The following is a 6,000-nucleotide window of genomic DNA, read 5'->3' on the forward strand; positions in this document are numbered from 1 at the left end:
TGAAGATTCCTATCGAGCAAAACCTTGAGCGGAATGATCACATCAACCGGCTTCAGCAGGACATAGTTCAGCTGAAAGAGCAGATGGCGGCCAAGGTTAAGAGGATTGACATTCTTCAGAAAGACTCTGCCGCCAAATCCGCTGAGGTAAAAAGATTAGAGGGTGTGGCCGCCCAGCTAGAGGAGGAGAGGAGCGGTGCTGAGGCCACCGCTGTGGATGCCTTCAAGCAGTCTGCGGCTTATAAGTAAGCCTTGATGGATGCAGCGAAGGCCAATGTTGTTGCCAATGTGGAGCTTTTTGACTAAAAGGGGCGCCATTGATTGGACGAAGGCGTCCGGGTCCGCCAGCATACCCAGCAAGCCGTTAGCCCCACAGGGCAGGTCCTTGGCGGTTCAGCTTGGCTTACGCTCCGACAGTGGGGAGAGTGATGATGACCCGGCGGAAGCCTCCCAGGGGAATCCGGTGCCTACCCAGTCTGAGGTCTCCACGGCCAATGTTGTGGCGGATCGTACCCGGCCGGACGAGACCATCATGACCCCTAGCCCGACTACCCATGGCTCCGACCAAACAAGTAGTATGTGCGCGCGGCAACCACCGGCCGAGGGTGAGGAGTAACCGCCGGTCGAGGGTGAGGAGTAACCGCCGGTCGAGGGTGAGTAGGGCGCTATTGAGAATCGTTGAAGGCGATGCCCTCGATATCTTTGTATTGTAATGCCTCCGGAGCCTGCATATGTACTCTTTTTATTTTATTTTTTGTAATTGACTATTTTTGGGCGGGTAGTCCAGACTCTTAATATATGAAGTATTGCTATTTTCTTCTGAAATTGTCAAGTGTGGGATTGTTTCTAATGAATGTGTTGTTCGAATGTTGATATACCACTAGAGTTTTGACTTGTGCTTTTGTTAATCAATGAAACATTAAAGGAATTAAAATTGTTCCCAAGTGCACGATGTAGCAGATGTAGTCCGTCGAATACTGTTGGCGTTACCAGTTAATTCTTGTGCTTGGACTGGGCGACAATGGTTTGAAGAATTCCTCGTTTCATTGATAGCTATCAGATTAGCGTTTTACAAAAGCGGATTGTACCTGTTGGGTAGCTTCCCTTAGCTAAATATTGAACAAAATTTAGCTAAGTCATGATGCTCTTGGGTAGCGATATGACTATTTGTAGTAATACCGAAGGTGCTCGGTGTTCTAAGGGTGGGTTGTTGTGACGCCATCCTTGTCTATTAAGTAGAACGTGCCGGGGCTAGCGACTTCCACAATTTTGTATGGGCCTTCCCAAGTTGGGCAGAGTGCCGTTGGCGGTGGAATGACTTCCTTCATAACCCAGTCCCCCAGTTGGAGGTTCCGGACTTTGACCCTGGCGTTGTAGAAACACGATACCCGCAGCTTATTTTGTAAATTGTGCAGATAGGCCTTGTGTCTTTTTTCCTCTAGGAGGTCCCTATCGAGATTGATGCCTTTGCCGTTGGTCTCGAGGCCGTAGCCTTCGATCCTAGCGGTAGGTTGAGTTATTGATTTGTGTGCTAAAGTGCAACTTACGCGCAATAAGGGCACGGTCATCAAAGAAGTGGGAAATATTTGGACCCGAAATTATCGTACCACGGGGATTGAAAAGCTAACTACAATCCTTGGTTATGCCGATTACTAAGTCACCAACAATTTAACAAACAAAACCTAAAAATAGCACCAAGCTATTTACATGCCCGGCTAGGAACAACCAAGCCTAAAATGGGTCAAGAGAACCACAAATAAATGCGGAAGCTCACAACCAAATGGTATGGACAATGAAAGTGGTTTGTGAAATTTGATTTTTTTTTAATTGCGAAGAAAATAAAAATGCCAATTGATAATTAAAATTAAAAATAAAGATAATAGAAACTAATCAAGATATGGAAATTAGGTCACTAGAGTATCCTCCTAGCCAAATCTAATGCATAAATATATTCCGACAATGGTCACTCAATTCATAGTGGCATCAAGAACCGTACCCAAGGCTTTTCAAGGCTCATGGGTCAATAGATTCCTTAAAGGGTATTCCTACTCCGGATCAAGGGTCGTAGAAACTCAATTGGGACAATATAGAGCCTTGTTAGGGCCTCTAGTTGCACCAAAAGGCGAAGAGTCCTAGAATCAAGGTTCCCAAGCTAGCCAATATGGCAATCGAAATTGGTATTGTAGCTAACCATGTTCTAAACAAGTGTCCTAGCCATAAATTAGAGAAGTGATTAGGTCCCCTAATTTGTTCTAGACATGCTCATCTACACATTCAAAAGTTAATCAAGCTCCTAAGCATGCATCTAAGCCAAATATTATAGAATAGAACATATGCCAAACACGAAATTAAAAACCATTAAATCAAAACATATTTATTACATTAAATCCATGCTAGGGCTCAAACCCTAGCTTCCTAAATAGACTACTCACAACCCATCCACAAATCAACAACAATATTCATCAATTAAAAAGGTAAAGGTGAAGAAGAGTGAAAAGTAACAAGAACAAGTCACAAATTGCTATGGAGCAATTATGACAAGCCTTGATTGATGGCTTCCCACTATACCCAATCTCAAATCTTGATGCCTCTTGAAATCCCTTGAGAAATTGATGAGGATTTGATGGAATTTTGGTGTAGTGAATCTTGTTGAGATGATGATGGATCTTGGTGAGGTGAAAAATAATCTTAGTGAAGAGGAAAATGGATCTTGGTGAGGTGGAGTGGATCTTGGTGAGGAAGTTCTTGGTGTAGAGGAAAATGGTGTGGAGTGAGAGAGAGAGGGTGCGGCTACTGTCGTTGGTGTCTGAGAGAAAGAGAGTCGTCCTCCCTGGGAATAGGGTTCCCTGTCGAAGAGTGAAGGGATGATTATATATGGTGCTGCAGTCTGAGGGTTAAATAGGCACGTGAAAGCATGTGAGGTGAGAGTCATCTTTGCAGAGAAGAGAGGAGCTAAGGTTGCTACGTGTCAAAAATTGAATGGCTGCACCTATTGATTAATTGAACCATAATTAAGCGGCTGTGGCTCCCCTCCCCCTGCACGTGCATGGCTTCTACAGTTCAACCAAAGCTTGATTAATTAAGCTAATTAATCAAGTGATTAATTAACTTAATTAATTAAGCTGCATTATTTTCTTTTCTTTTCTTTTCCCCATTTTTTCTTTCTTCTCTTCTTCCTCAACGCACTTCCACACATTATCAGAGATGGTTTGATTCCGCTCCCTTGATGGTGTTGACTACGGTTGACCTGCATTGACTTTTTCGTTCTTTTGTCGGAAACTCCAATTTGCTCCAATTTCGCACCATTTTCTCTCGTTTCCGCAATTCCGCTTATTTTCTACAAAGTAAATAAAAATAGATTAATTACATATTAATTGACATGAGGATTAGCTTAATTCTAGTGTTTTAGATATAATTACACGCATATAAATGCGTATAATCACACCCCCACACTTGAACTTTGCTTGTCCTCAAGCAAACTAAATGTAAATTAATTGCCAAAAATCTATTAACTCAAACACAAATGCTCAAACATAAAGAAAGTGTGGTATTAGCCTTTCCAACCATAATCCTCGGAGAACTAATTATGTACATGACCATGAAGTAGATATAAGCACAACATAAGATTTTTGAATTTGTAAGACAATTAAGATGCATATGTGACAAATGCTCAAGTATATGCATGTGTTGACCATGTGTCAAATCGATCCACCACAATCAAATAAGTACATAGAAGCCTGATATAACCCGCTAAACTCACATAGGTTCACTAAATATTACCGCTCATGTGTTTAGGGGCTATATGTGTTTCACTCAAAAGCAATTTCACAACATGCGCCGCCATATGCTTGCTCTTCGATCTCGTCTCCGCTAGGTAGCTTACAACATTCAAGATTAAGAGGTCTTTTATTTGGTTGTAATGGGGCTAAGGGCAACTAGCTATAAGAAATGAAGGATAGGGAAAGACAAAGTCCATGAAAATCGGTGAAGCAATTCTCTCTTGTAGAGATTTATGACTTTTGCTTTCGAATGCTAAGTCACTCACTCTAATCCCAATGTACAACCCACACTATACTATGTACAATACCTTACTTTCTTTCTATTTTTGGATTTTCTTCTATTTGACTTTCTTTTTTTTCTTCTTTTCTTTTCCTTGAACTTTCTTTCTATTTTCACACTTTTTCTTCTTCTTCTTCTTGTTTTTTTTTTTTTTGGAGAACTTTCTTTTCTATACAAAACACTCACCTCCACACTTATTCTTTTGTAACCTCACACTTTTGACTTTTCTTTTCTTTTGAAGCACTCAAACTTAAAGTCATTCTCTCGAATCGCTTCACCAACTACCATGGAATGGTAGGATAAAAGTGTTTTGGCTAGGTAAGAATTTGTGGTGGTAATGAACAAAAAGGCTAAATATATAAATAGGCTCAAAGTAGCAATCTAGTGGTAAATATTTTTTGGGCACATGCTTCTTTGGCCATGGTGGTATATAGTCCTAATGCCTCCATCCTTTCAATCATGTCGCAAGCTAAAAGTAGCCTCAAGAGGTCTCAAGCAAGTTCTAGATACGCAATGTCATGAAATTGTACACACATGAAAGAAAAAGTGAATGAACAATGCATACACTGTGGATATTAGGCTCAAAAGCTCACAAATAAGGCATGCAAGTTAATCGAATAATCTATATGCTTCTCTAACTATGATGAACCAACCTAACCATAGGCTATGTGCACACATATAGTTAAGCATAGATCACATATGCACTCAATTACAAAACAAATTCATAGTCCTAGATCATGCTTAATCTATCCACAATCATAACAAGTTAAATCCATGGCTCGTCATTGGGGTTGGAAAAGGCATTAACCACTAAAATATAATTACATAAAGCTAATCTAATCTAATCTAATTTTTTTTTTTTTTTAATGCACCCGAGCCCTCACCCCCACACTTAAAACCAACATTGTCCTCAATGTTGTAAAGTGAGCTCGAAAGCTAAAATCCGTGTCGGATTTAGGCATGAGAGTGAAGTCCGGGCGAAGGCACACAAATTAACTATGAAAATAAAAATCCAAATGCGGAGAAAAGTTACGGAAAACCCCCTTTGTAGAACCGTCATTGCTCACGACCCACGGAGAAGACAAATATGAGATACCAACCTCAAGGCACAAGGCCTTGACTTCCTTAACGTATGCTCCAAGCTAGCTCTAGGTGCTCATGAAAGATCGACTCCATTGAAAATATATAGTGTCCACAGAGCAATGCGTCACAAATAGGCCACCAAATAATAAGGACAAGGTCCTCCATTAAGCACATGGCCTTTACCACCTCCAAAACACCTCACAACAGCCCTACAATGGCCTCCATTGAAGAGTTGAAGTGCAAGAAGTCCAACCACCCCGAGTGAACACAAACTAGTGAGTGCAGAAAGCTTCCAGCAATGACCTTTATATCTTCAAATGCCCATATCTCAAACTCAAAAAGAGATAAATAAGTGAGGCCACTTGGAATGGAGAGTAGACTCAGATAGATTTCTATCCATATAAAGTACGCCATCTATCTCCAATTGAGATGAAAATTAAAGCTGGTCAAACTTGCCAATCTGTCATGAAGTTTTCTGCTGACCCTCAGTCACCAAAACTGTAATATCTGAAGCTCCAGAGGTGCAAAGAGGGTGAGACCAACTGGATACAAAAGTAGACTCATGACTATACCTGAAGGTAAAATTTCAATATAGTGTCATGTCTGAGTCAAACATCGTTGGCCTCCAAACTCACTGATCTGTTCTGCAGTTTCTGCTGTGCCCTGTTTCTGACCTTTGTTACTTGGAACACTATATCTGAAGCTCAGAAGGTTCAAATCAAAAACTGTTTCTTTTGCATATATAGGACATGAGAAAATACATCTCTGAAAATTTTTAGCTCCAAATAGCGTAGGATGTAGAAGGTGTAGCTTCCCAAAGTCACTCTACAGTAGCTGCCTCTGTTCTGAACTTCACGCA

This window comes from Rosa chinensis, chromosome 3, assembly GCF_002994745.2.
Source record: "Rosa chinensis cultivar Old Blush chromosome 3, RchiOBHm-V2, whole genome shotgun sequence".
NCBI lineage: Eukaryota > Viridiplantae > Streptophyta > Magnoliopsida > Rosales > Rosaceae > Rosa > Rosa chinensis.